The sequence below is a fragment of the Rhinopithecus bieti genome, unplaced genomic scaffold, assembly GCF_001698545.2.
Source record: "Rhinopithecus bieti isolate Rb0 unplaced genomic scaffold, ASM169854v2 scaffold_2435, whole genome shotgun sequence".
NCBI classification, from domain to species: domain Eukaryota; kingdom Metazoa; phylum Chordata; class Mammalia; order Primates; family Cercopithecidae; genus Rhinopithecus; species Rhinopithecus bieti.
The window spans coordinates 730,146-744,428 of NW_016803909.1; the positions used below are offsets into that span (position 1 = coordinate 730,146).

The 14,283-nt window shown below is 39.1% G+C and overlaps 1 protein-coding gene and 1 pseudogene across 1 annotated transcript in view; one reads left to right on the top strand and one right to left on the bottom strand.

Moving 5' to 3' along the window:
* RALGAPA1 (Ral GTPase activating protein catalytic subunit alpha 1) overlaps positions 1-14,283 on the bottom strand; it is a 301,694-nt gene that overhangs the window by 269,316 nt on the left and 18,095 nt on the right. The gene's annotated exons all lie outside the window — the stretch shown is intronic.
* Positions 8,657-9,281, top strand: LOC108519460 (small nuclear ribonucleoprotein G pseudogene; annotated as a pseudogene).

Here is a 14,283-nt window from a genome sequence, read left to right on the forward strand (position 1 = left end):
TAATAATAAAAAAAAATACAAAAAAAATCATTGAAACAAAATTGGTTCTTTGAAAACTCAACAAACTTGACAAACTGTTAGCTAGACTGTTCAAAATGAGAAAGACATAAGATTCAAATCACTAATCTGGACTGGAATATAACACACTAATAACCCTACAGAAATAAAAATTATAAGAGAATACTATAAGCAACTACAAGTATGCTAGCAAATCAGACAGCCTATATGAAATGAACAAATTACTAGAAAGCCACAAACCACCAAAACTGATTCAAGAAGACATAGAAATGCTAAAACAACCTACAATGAATGAGAAGATTGAATTAGTGGGGGGAAAAAACTACTTCAAAGAAAAGCTTGGACTCAAATGGCTTATGAGTGAATCCTACCAACTCTTCCAAAAAATAGAGTATACTTCCTGCTCATTCTATGAGGCCAATACTCTCATACCAAAATCAGACAAAACATTACAAGAAAATACAGACCAATATCCTATATGAATATGAATGTAAAAATCCTCAACAAAATACTAGAAAACTGAATGTAGCTATATATATATATATATATATATATATGCATACACACACACACATACACGTACACACTATGACTAAGTGACATTCATCCCAGAAGGCAAGGTTGATTCAATATACAAAAATCAATCACTAACACCTTATGTTAACATAAAGGTCAAAACTCACATGATAGTTTCAATAGACACAGAAAAAATATCTGACAAAACCCAACATAATTTCATCCTAAAGATACTCAAAAAGCTAGAAAAGAACAGTATTTCTTAACCTGATAAAGAGTATCTATGAAAAGGTCACAACTAACATCACACTTAGTGATAAAAGATTGAAAGCTTTACCCCTAAAAGCATGAACAAGACAAGGATGTCTTTTTGTTACTTTTAATATTATACTATAAATTCTAGCCAAGACAGTTACGCACGAAACAGAAATAGAAGCCATACACATTGTAAAGTCCAAAGCATTAGTATCTCTACTCATAAATGACATGATCTTGGATATCGAAAATCCTAAGGAATGCACCAAAAAATCCTATCATACTGACAAACAAGCTCAACTAGGTTGCAGAATACAAGATCAATAAGAAAAATCAACTGTATTTCTATACACTGGCAATGAACAATACAAAAGTGAAATTAAGCAAACAATTCCATTTACAATAGTATAAAAAAGAATACTTAAATTTAACAAAAGAAGTACAAGACTTGTACACTGGAAACTTATAAAACATTACTGAAAAAAAAAGACTAAAACAAATGGAGACATTCTGTGTTTAAGACTGAATGCTGTTAAGATAGCAACAGCCCCCAAATATACCTAAAGATTCAATGTATTCTTTTTTTTTTTTCTATTTTTTCTTTTTTTGAGACAGAGTATCACTCTGTTGCCCAGGCTGGAGTGCAGTGGCAAGATCTCAGCTCACTGCAACCTCCGCCTCCCAGGTTCAAGAGATTCTCCTGCCTCAGCCTCCTGAGTAGCTGCGATTACATGCATTTGCCACCACACCCAGCTAATTTATGTATTTTTAGTAGAGACGAGGTTGGCCAGGCTCGTCTTGAACTCCTAACCTCAGGTGATCCGCCCACCATGGCCTCCCAAAGTGCTGGGATTACAGGTGTGAGCCACTGCACTTAGCCTTAATGCACTCTTTACCAAAATCCTAACATACTTTTTTGCAAAAACTGACAAGTTAATCCTACAATTCAAAAGAAAATGCAAGTGAACCAGAATAGTCAAAACAGTCTTTTTTTTTTTTTTTTTTGAAATGGAGTCTCACTCTGTTGCCTAGGCTGGAACGCAGTGGCGCAGTCACAGCTCACTGCAGCCTCAACCTCCCGGACTCAAGCAACCCTCCCACCTCAGCCTCCTGAATCACTGGGACTACAAGTGTATGACATCATACCTGGATCATTTTTCAAATTTTTTATAGAGACAGGTGTTACCACATGTTGCCCAGGATGGTCTCAAACTCCTGGACTCAAGTGACCCTCTCACCTCTACTTCCAAAGTCCTGAGATTACAGGCATGAGCCACCATGAACAATGCTGGAGAACTGACATTTTCTCATTTCAAAACTTACTACAAAGTACACTAATTAACAGAGTATGGTACTGGGATAAGGATAGACATATAGATGAATGGAACAATGAGAGTTCAGAAATAAATCCTTACACTGATGATCAATTGATCATCGACAAGGGTACCAAACAACTCAATGAGGAAAAAAAAAAAGTATTTTTAACAAATGGTTGATTTTTTTTCCTCATTGAGTTGTTTGGTACCCTTCAAAAGTCTTTTCAACAGATGGTCGAAAAGAATGAAGACTATACTTGAAAATTAACTCAAAATGGATCAAAACCAAAACCTAAATGTAAAACTAAAATTATAAAACTCAGAATAAAACATGACCTTGAATCAGTCAGTTCTTTCTTAGATATGACACTAAATACACAAGCAACAAAAGAAAAAATAAATTTCACTTCATCAAAATTCAAAACCTTTTTGCTTCAGAGGACATTATTAAGAAAATGAGAAAATAACCTACAGGATGCAAGAAAATATTTGCCAATTATATACCTGATTTTAAAACACTAGTATCCAGAATATAGAAATAATTCTTATAATACAATTGCAAAAAAAATTTTTTAATGATCAAAGGATTTGAATATAGATTTCTCCTAAGAAGATATATGAATAGCCAGTAAGCTCATGAAAAAATCATTAGCCATCAGGGAAATGCAAAGCAAAACCACAATGAGATACTACTTCTAACCCACTATGATAGCTATAATCAGAAAGACAGACAATACCAAGTGTTGACAATATGGGGAAATTTGAATCTTTGTATGTTGCTGGTAGGAATATAAATGATGAAGCCGCTCTGGAAAACAGTGTGGCAGGTCCCTAAAAAGTTAAATATAGAGTTATCATATGATCCAGCAATTCCATTCCTAGAACATTATATACCCAAGGATTGAAAACATAAGCTCAGGCTGGGCAACATGGCAAAAGTGTCTCATCTCTATCAAAAAAAGAAAAAGAAAGAAAATGTATGCCCACAAAAATGTTCAGAACATTATTATTCATAATGGTCAAACAGTGGAAATAACCCAAATGTCCATCAATTGATGAATGGATAGACAAAATATGGTATAATCCATACAATGAATATTATCTAGCCGTACAAAGCATGAAGTAGTAGTATATGCTACAATGTGATGGACTTTGATAACATTATGCTAAGTGAAAGAAGCCAGACACAAAAGGCCATATATTTCTTATTTTATTTATATGAAACATGCAGAAGAGTCAACCATAGTGATGGAAAGTATCTAATGGCTGATGGGGGCAGGAAGTAAAGAGAAATGGGGAGTGACTGCTAAAAGGTATGACTTTCTGTTTCTTTTCCTTTTTTGTCGATCTATCCCTTTTAGTTCATCCAATATTCAACCCCTTGGCATCCTAATTTGTGAGATCTGCCAGACCCTACCTGGCTAAGTGAATCTGAGAGCTTTTACTTTCTTGGGCAGTTTGAAAAGAATTAACCTAAAAAGGAGCAGAAGAGCTCATGGAGATTAGACTGAGAAAAGCAATTTTTTCCCCCTATGTCTAGATATTACAAATTGTTATATCATCAAGTTACTGATATTTATTGCAAGCAAATGCATTACCTTCACATTTACGCAGGTGAAGACTAGCTAGCTATTAGTATACCATTATTATAGAATACAAAATAATGTCATTTTTTTAACTGAGTAGTCTGATAATAGGAGAGTAATCAAAATACAGTACTACTGGTCATGCATGGTGGTTCACACCCATAATCTCAACACTTTGGGAGGTTGAAGTGGGAGGACAGCTTGAGGCCAGGGATTTGAGACCAGCCTGGCAATACAGCCAGACCCTATCTCTACAAGTAAATAAATAAATAAATAAAAAATAAAACAGTACTGCCAATATTCTGTATCTAGTTCTACATGTCCAAAACAGATAATTTTTTGATTCATTAAATCATTTTCCTAACACTCAAAGACATTCTTTTGGATACTGAAAATAATTAAACACATGGTATCTGGAAATTTAAAATCTAAAGTGGCTTAAACAAATATAGGCAGACATTTTGTAAACATTAAATTTTTGCACAATGCAAATACTTTAAATTACAGAGAAGTAAAAAGAGGTTTTATATACTGGGAAATGCATTACACTGAATAAGAAAAATCCTGTTACACTGGGAAGAGAAAATATACTTTGAAACAACAGAGGATAAAAGCAGAGGAAGTTAATTCTAAATGCACTGTATAGCTCATGTTCTCAAACTGCGAGTGAAGGATGAGTGTTTTTGTTTTGGTTTTTAAATTCCAATTTGTCACAGACCAACGCTTTACGATAAATGTATTACTAGAAAATAAGGTGAAAAGCACCAGGAGTGATCTACACCCCATTTCATAAGACAAGTACACTAATCACATGCTTGGATATCACAGTACTGTCAAACTGAGATGACCCGCTGAGATGACCTTCTCAACATACTCAATTTCCGTAATTAAGCTGTTGCAGACCTGTAATAACAGTCAGTAAACTAGTACCAGTTTGTGGACTACATTATGAGTAATAGTATTGACTATGGGAAGAAGGAATGGGCCAGGCGCAGTGGCTCATGCCTGCAATCCCAGCACTTTGGGAGGCCGAGGTGGGTGGATCACTTGTGCTCGCTCAAGAGTTTGAGACCATCTCAACAAAAAAATACAAAAAATTAGCTGGGCGTGGTAGTGCACAAATGTGGTTCCAGCTACTTGGGAGGCTGAGGTGGGAGAATTGCTTGAGCCTGGGAGGCAGAGGTTGCAGTGAGCTGAGATTGTGCCACTGCACTCCAACCTGGGTGACAGAGTGAGATCTTGTCTCACAAAGAAAAAAAACATAAGAGAAGGAATGATACAGTTTCAGTGTGTAGGCTGAACAGCCTTGATAGTGGTGCTGGAGGTAAGAAATAAAGAAATATGTTCCTGTTATGAATTTGCCAGTAAAACAGGGTTTTAAAAAGTAGAGTGATACAGTCAGAGAAGTGGCATCATCTCCACTTCTGAAATCTTGATTAAAATCTGTTTACCAGCTGGGCACAGTGGCTCTGGCCTGTAATCCCAGCACTTTGGGAGGCTGAGGCGGGCGGATCACGAGGTCACGAGGTCAGGAGATTGAGACCATCCTGGCTAACCCCGTCTCTACTAAAAAATACAAAAAATTAGCCAGGCGTGCTGGCGGGCGCCTGTAGTCCTAGCTACTTGGGAGGCTGAGGCAGGAGAATGGCATGAACCCGGGAGGCGGAGGTTGCAGTGAGCCGAGATCACACCACTGCATTCCAGCACTCTGTTTAAAAAAAAAAAAATCTGGTTACCTAATCCATAAAGTATCTCTCCACAGTATCTCTCACAAACACTAGTTCTTTTCTATTTACCTTGCTATTAAATCAAAATTTTAAGGTTGAGGTCTAATATCTTCATTTTTAAAAGCTAGAAGGACCACTGCCTTCCACTTGCCTGCATTCATGTCTGTGCTCTTATCCTAACTGCTTTTCCTTCATGTCTTTTTAAAAAAAAAAATCATATCAGATGGGTAATGTGCCAACATCATAAAAAGGTTTGTACGAGGTACATCTCATATATGAGTGTGAAAACCCAATCATCACTCTTATGAACTACAAAAGGCTCTCTTCCTTCACTTCTATCTATTGAAATTCTAATCATCATCTTCCAAGGCAGATCAAATGTCACTGCCCCATGAAGCTTTCTCTGAGCCACTCATTTAGATATGATTCTTCTCTTTTATACTCATAACATGTTTCATATTTGACATGATTCTCTTTTACGATACCATTAACTCTTTTACTCCTTTGCAGTTACCCAAAATTTAGCAAAGTACTGTATCTATTCATTCAAATGGTTCTCAAACTATCTGTAAAGATCAGATCAGATAGAGATCAGATCAGATCCATCATTTTCACATTTCAAGGAACAAGATACAAGCAAGAACGGGTAATTATTTTTATTAAACACATTTTATAAGAAATGGCGTATTTACAGTAAGTAGTTTATCCCTAAGAACAATTGATGGAAAAGGGAAGACGACCGGGAACCTTGAAGCTACCAACTTAAAAGAATTCACATTAAAATAACAAATTTTGGTAACACAAACACACCTCTTATCCTAGTTATTCTATTTTAGGTTTGGGTGGAAAAGGAAAGAGTAATCGTTGCTAGGTGACTTCCTTGCATTTTTTGAAATAAATATCAACAAGAAATTTTATTTCCTTTCATTCATTTAATTCTTGTTTGTTTTCTAACACATAGCTTAATTTTCTAATTTGTCCATTTCTTTTTTTTTTTTTTTGAGACAGGGTCTTGCTGCAGCCTCGACCTCCTGGGCTCGTGATTCTCCTGCCTCAGTCTCCCAAGTAGCTGGGACAACAGGTACATGTCACCACGCCCAGCCAACTAAAAAAAAAAAAAGTTGTAGAGATGGGGGTCTCATTATGTCTCCCAGGCTGGTCTCAAACTCCTGGGCTCAAGCAATCCTCCTGCCTTGGCCTCCCAAAGTGCTGGGATTAGAGGTGTGAGTCACTGCACCCAGACCCTAATTTACACATTTCTAATAAAGACTGAGACAGAAGTATAGAATTTAAACCACATCAAGATCATTCAGGGATTCCTACTCAGTATTTTATTTTATTTTATTTTATTTTATTTTATTTTATTTATTTTTGAGATGGAGTCTCACACTGTTGCCCAGGCTGGAGTGCAGTGGTGCAATATCAGCTCAATGCAACTTCAGCCTTCTGGATTCAAGCAATTCTCCTGTCTCAGCCTCCTAGGTAGCTGGGATTACAGGCATCCACCACCACGCCCAGCTAATTTTTTGTATTTTTAGTAGAAACGGGGTTTCATCATGTTGGCCAGCCTGGTCTCAAACTCCTGACCTCGTGATTTGCTTGCCTCAGCCTCCCAAAGTGCTGGGATTACAGGTTTGAGCCACTGCATCTGGTACTCAGTTTGTTTTTTTAAGAACAAATTCTACTTCTTAACGTTAAGCAAGTCACAACATCCCTGATTCAATTTTATTTCCTTAAGGTTCCTATGAAAAGTCAAATGATGTTTGAACTTTTTCTGTAAACTGTGGTTCAAATTCATTTTTTCATTCATATTTGAGGTATTATTATTTTTATTTTATATACAGGTAAACCGAGCATCAAAAGTTTTATTTAAAAACAGTGGCTCATATCTGTAATCCCAGTGCTTTAGGAGGCTAAGGCAGGAAGATCACTTGAGGCCAGGAGTTCAAGACCAGCCTGGGCAACATAGTGAGGGGTGGAGAAGCTGCCCAATTCACAGATTCTTTGTTCAATTAAACTCCGTTTTAATTTGTCTAAAGTTTTTAACAAGGAAGATTATCTTATAACCTCTGGCATAATGTCATAAATATTTTCAGTTAAAGTCCTGTTTTATATTTTTGATTGTTTTTCTATATTACATTATGGACATTAGTTTATGAACCACATTTCTTTGCACCGATACTTAAGACAACCCAAGGAATGCTGACTTTACATGTCTTTTCTACCACTGTCAGTTGCTTGCTCATGAGTTGCTCACAAAACAGCAATTTTGCTCCCCTCCAACCTAATATATTCATCATGAACTAAATAATATTTACTGAACACTGATTATATGCCAGGCGCTATGTTAAGTCTAGGAATATGAACATGAAAAGACACACATCTGCCCTCAGAAAGGCATGCAAATAAATAAATATGTCATAATAAAAAAATCAAATTACTAGAGGGAAAGATGCATAGTGTACAAAAAGCTCCTATACCTACATGATAGGGAAGACTTCACAGAGTCTATCTATAGATTCTGCCCTGAGATTTTAAAGAAGAGTAGAAGCTTTCAGATAGAAGGGTGATGGGAAGGCAATGGCAGTCTGGTATTATAAGTATCATTAGCTATGGCACAGGCATCACAGACTGTACATGTAAAGGATCTAGAACGCACCCTCCTTATAAGAATCTAATGCCTGATTGGTGGTGGCTCAGGACTATAATCCCAGCACTTTGGGAGGCCAAGGTGGGCGGATCACTTGAGGTCAGGAGTTCAAGACCACACCACCCTGGGCAACATGGTGAAATTCCACTTCTCCTAAAAATACAAAAAGAGTCAGGGATGGTGGCACACGCCTGTTGCCCCAGCTACTAGGGAGGCTGAGGCAGGAGAATCACTTGAACCCAGAGGGTGTAGGTTGCAGTGAGCCAAGATCGTGCCACTGCACTACAGCCTGGGTGACAGAGCAAGACCCTGTTTCAAAAAAAAAAAAAAAAAAAATCTAATGATCTTCTGAGGTGGAACAGTTTCATCCCGAAATCATTCCTCACCCCCACTGTCTGTAGAAAGACGGTCTTCTATGAAACCGGTCCCTGGTGTCAAAAAGTTTGGGGATCACTGATATAAAGAGTTAGAACAAAAGAGAGCTGGAGGACAGAACACCAGAAAATATCAACATTAAAGGTAGGATTTGGTGATTTGGTTACATAAGAAAAGTCTGGTCAAACACAAAACACCAGGGCTATCACAGGAGCATGAGTGAAGCCACAAATTCCATTTCACAGCAGCTCTGGGACCATGAGGTAGTCAACACGAGCAAAGCTCACCCTCCTGAGTTGAAAAAAATGTACAGACAAGAAGTTAAAATTGGCCGGGTGCAATGGCTCATGCCTGTAATCCCAGCACTTTGGGAGGCCAAGGAGGTGGATCACTTGAAGCCAGAGTTTGAGATCAGCCTGGCCAACATGATGAACCCCGTCTCTACTAAAAATACACAAATTAGCTGGCATGGTGGCATGCGCCTGTGGTCCCAGCTACTCCAGAGGCTGAGGCACAAGAATAGCTTGAACCCAGGAGGCAGAGGTTGCAGTGAGCCAAGATCTCACCACTGCACTCCAGCCTGGGTGACAGAGTGAGATTCGTCTCAAAAAATAAACAAAAAACAAAAACAAAAAAAAGAAGTTAGAATTGAAGCTAAACTGTGGCAGACATATCCAAAGAATATTGTGGGGATCTGACCCCTTTATTAATCTCAAGAGAGATGTGGAGATGGCAACTAGTGGGCAACAATGATACTGGAATGGTGGTAATATGAGGAAATAGTACCAGAGTGTTAGAAACCTTAGAACAGGCCAAGCGCGGTGGTTCACGTCTTTAATCCCAGCACTTTGGGAGGCCGAGGAGGGCGGATCACTTGAGGTCGGGAGTTCGAGACCAGCCTGGCCAACATGGTGAAACCCCATCTCTATTAAAACTACAACAATTAGCCAGGCATGGTAGTGGGCACCTGTAATCCCAGCTACTCAGGAGGCTGCGGTGGGGGAATTGCTTGAACTGGGGAGGCAGAGGTTGCAGTGAGCCCAGATCGTGCCACTGCACTCCAGCCTAGGCAACAAGATGACACTGTCTAAAAAAAAAAAAAAAGAAAAGAAAAAAAAGAAACCTTGGAACAAGTATAAATAATGGTTGTTCAGCAGAGAAATTCAAGTCCCCTCTCCAAAGGGCCAATTTCATTACGATGTAAAAATGAGGTCATGTACATTTTCATATGAAACTTTTTGTTAAACTTTTGTAACAGAAGTGTGCAAAAGGGTAATTGCTTAAATGGAATAGTAGCGTGGTTATTTAAGTGTATCAAATACAGTGAACATGAGAAGTTAAAAGAGCAGTTTCATTATCTATTAAAAGTCCTTAAAATGGTAGCAAGAGATGAAGCAGTCTTAAGATGATAAGCCAGGTATCAAGCCAGGTATCAAAGTCCTTGATAAACTTAATGAAGTGATCCAGGAGGTTGAGAAATAAGAGCAGTGACAAAGTTTGAAAGATGGTGTGCTCAAGCAGCATGCACCCCAAAGCAAGATGAATCTTCAGATGGGTGCTGAAGTATAATAGCAGCAACAGAGGCATAACAGTAGCAATATTACAATAGTAGGAAGTCTGACTTCTTCAGGCATGGGAGAATCCATCACTTATTAGAGTAGGGATACAAGGGGATCTGCATCTTCAGAGGAGAATTAGAATTCAGGTAAGGGCATATACAACATATGTCTTTCAACTTAACGTGCAAAGTATTTACATTAAAAAAGGTGTAATCCCAGCACTTTGGGAGGCCGAGGTGGGTGGATCACCTTCAGTCAAAAGTTCGAGACCAGACTGGCCAACATGGCAAAACCCTGTCTCTACTAAAAATACAAAAAAATTAGCCAGGCATTGGTGGCAGAGGCCTGTAATCCCAGCTACAGGGGCCTGTAATCCCAGCTACTTGGGAGGCAGAGGCAGGAGAATCGCTTGAATCTGGGAGGCGGAGGTTGCAGTGAGCTGAGATCGTGCTACTGCACTCTAGCCTGGGAGACAAGAGCGAAACTCCATCTCAAAAAAAAAAAAAAGTATGGGCCGGGCACAGTGGCTCACACCTGTAATCCCCACACTTTGGGAGGCCGAGATAGGCAGATCACAAGGTCAGGAGATCGAGACCATCCTGGCTAACACGGTGAAACCCCATCTCTACTAAAAACACAAAATATTAGCCAGGCGTGGTGGAGGGTACCTGTAGTCCCAGCTACTCGGGAGGCTGAGGCAGGATAACGGCGTGAATCCAGGGAGGTGGAGCTGGCAGATGAGCCTATTCATGCCACTGACCTCCAGCCTGGGCAACACAGCGAAGGCGTCCGTCTCAAAAAAAAAAAAAACAAAAAAAAAAAAAATATGAATTTGCAACAGTGTCACCTAAAAATCATTTCTATAAGAAACATCTTGAAGAATGTTATTATGCTGCTTTGTATTTTATATAATTCAAGTACTTCAACACTTAGCTGAAAAGGTAGGCTAGGATCAGATAATAGATTGTCTTAAATACTGGCCAAGGATTTTGTACTGTATTACGTAGGCAAAGGGAAGCCATGGAGAGTTTTAGAGCAGTTAGTGACGTGCTCTTTTGGTTTTTTTTAAAGAGTCTTGCTCTGTTGCTCAGACTGGAGTGCAGTGGCACGATTTCGGCTCACTGCAACCTCTGCTTCCTGAGTTCAAGAGATTCTCCTTCCTCAGTCTCCCAGGTAGCTGGGATTATAGGTGCCTGCCACCACACCCAGCTGATTTTTGTATTTTAAGTACAGACGTGCTTTCACCATGGTGGCCAGGCTGGTCTCAAACTCCTGACCTCAAGTGATCCACCCACCTTGGCCTCTCAAAGTACTGGGATCATAGGTGTGAACCACCATGCCCGGCTAGTGACATGCTCTTAATGTGCTTTAGAAACATTGCTACAGGACCTGGTTGGGTATGGTGGCCCACACCTGTAATTCTAGCACTTTGGGAGGCCAGGGCGGGTGGACTGCTTGAGGCCCAGAGTTCAAAACCAGCCTGGCCAACATGGTGAAACCCCATCTCTATTAAAAATACAAAAGCTAGCAGGGCATGGCGGTGCATGCCTGTAATCCCAGCTACTCAGGAGGCTGAGACATGAGAATCACTTGAACCTGGGAAGTGGAGGTTGCAGTGAGTCCATGCCCCTGCACTCCAGCCTGGGCAACAGAGTGAGACCCTGTCTCAAAAAAAAAAAAAAAAAAAAAAAAAAAGAAAGAAAGAAAACAAAAGAAAAGAAAGGAAAAGAAAAGAAAAGAGACAGATTGTGACAGGACCATGTAAGAGATTCAAGAAGAAAAAAAAAAAAAAAAGACCTGCATAGGGAGATCAACTAGTAAGTTGCTGCAAAAGTTTAAGCATGAAACAATAAAAATTTAAACTAAAGAAATGATGGTAAGAACAGAGAAAAAAGGAACAGATTCAAATATTATTATAAAGCCAGAAAAGAACAGGAGTGGGCTGGGGAGATGTGAAGTTGCCCCACAGACATTTCAAACTCCAGCTGGAGTCCCAACATAAATTATTTATCTTTTTCTACCACATTGTTAAAGATTAAAGTTTCTTATCTTAGTAACCTATGACGAGAGGATGATGCTGCCATTTATTAAAGTAGACCTATTAATCACCTATTCTGCTATTTTCTCCAAGGTCTAGTTCTATGATGTGTACCCTTCAGTGAGAAGAGACATTAGATCTCACACACACACACACGCACACACATACACACACAGAGTGAATAAATTTAGAATTAAAAAAATATTTTAACCAAAAACAGTAACAACAAATGGATGCTTTCTTTTCTAAGATACTGAAAGCTTGTAACCCAACACATTTCTCTTTCCACCTTAGGTACCAGGAAATCTAAGAACCAAATTCAATGCCTTATTGCTGTAATCAGCTCATCTCTAAAAACTGATGTTTCCTTTAAGTGATGGCTATTCAGTTGTTGCTTGTTTTATCATTAATAGTTCTATTCCACATTTTATTCAATCCTATAAGCCATGTAAAATCCTTCAGATGCAATAAAGTCCTTAATAAACAAAATGTTAATACAAAGACAATTTACAATATTTGAAAAGCTTGTTCTATTAAGGTCAATCAGTAACACTGTTTATGTCAATAATCTGCAAAGTAAATCAATTCTTCATAAATACATAAAGTAGTTCAATGAGGTCAAATTCATTTTCAAATAAGACATTCAAATTACAGAACATATATTACATTATATACAAATTAAAGAATGTTAAAGCATCTAATGTCATGCATACAGGATTACTTACTAACACTGTACATCAAACTCTTTAAAATAATCAAGTTTGGCTGGGCACAGTGGCTCACGCCTATAATCCCAGCACTTTGGGAGGTCGAGGCGGTCAGATAACTTGAGCTCAGGAGTTCAAGACCAGCCAGAGCAACACAGGGAAATGCCCATCTATATAAATTTATTTTATATATATCTGAATATATGCACACACACACATATATAGTTAGTTGGCTTATTTTATAGGCAGGTTACAGTTCACACATTCTTAGATTTTCAGCCAAATTTGATAATCCATACTATTTTATTTGTTTGTTTGTTTTGAGACAGAGTCTCGCTCTATTGCCTAGGCTGGAGTGCAGTGGCGCCATGTGGGCTCACTGCAAGCTCCGCCTCCCGGATTCTCCTGCCTCAGCCTCCCAAGTAGCTGGGACTACAGGTGCCTGCCACCATGCCCGGCTAATTTTTTTGTATTTTAGTAGAGAAGGGGTTTCACCATAATAGCCAGGATGGTCTCGATCTCCTGACCTCGTGATCTGCCCACCTCAGCCTCCCAAAGTGCTGGGATTACAGGCATGAGCCACAACACCCAGCCAATCCATACTATTTTAAAGTCATTTATTTAATAAACACATACAATTTGTATTTATGTATTACCATTTATACCTACTGAATACTTTCTGAGTAAAGATATTTTACTCAAAAGATATTTCTTTGTGAACCCATGAATACATTCAAGCTTAGAGAAAGACAAACATTTTCACTAATCAATTTATGACAACAAATTCCTTCTCTAAATATAAAAAAGTAAAAAATGCGGACCAAGTTGTTTGCTATAAAACCAATGTTCAGTCTCCTTTATTTAAGAGAACCTCTTATTATCAGCAACTGACGTTCAGTGTCTTGAAAACTGTTGCTTTTGACGTGTGTGTTATTTTAATTGTTTCAGCATGTATAGACATCAGGTGATGTCCTGAAAGACAGCAAACAAACAAGGTATGCCCTGTGACCACTCCAGCTTACTGCCTTAGGACAGCTTCTAAGTCAAGGCGAGAGGAAAGCAAATCCAGGTGGACACAGCAAATTCCATGAATTAAGAAAGTGAAGCCGGCCGGGCGCGGTGGCTCAAGCCTGTAATCCCAGCACTTTGGGAGGCCGAGCCGGGCGGATCACGAGGTCAGGAGATCGAGACCATCCTGGCTAACACAATGAAACCCTGTCTCTACTAAAAATACAAAAAACTAGCCGGGCGAGGTGGCGGCGCCTGTAGTCCCAGCTACTCGGGAGGCTGAGGCAGGAGAATGGCGTGAGCCCGGGAGGCGGAGCTTGCAGTGAGCTGAGATCTGGCCACTGCACTCCAGCCTGGGTGACAGAGCAAGACTCTGTCTCAAAAAAAAAAAGAAACAAAGAATGAAAGTGTGAATGACTATGTGCGTGTAGAGGGGGAGTGTTCTGACCCCACACATCATTCTCAGTAGTTAGGGCATTTACACAGCTTCAAGACACCTGAATTAACCAAGTAAGCCTTTAAACCCTT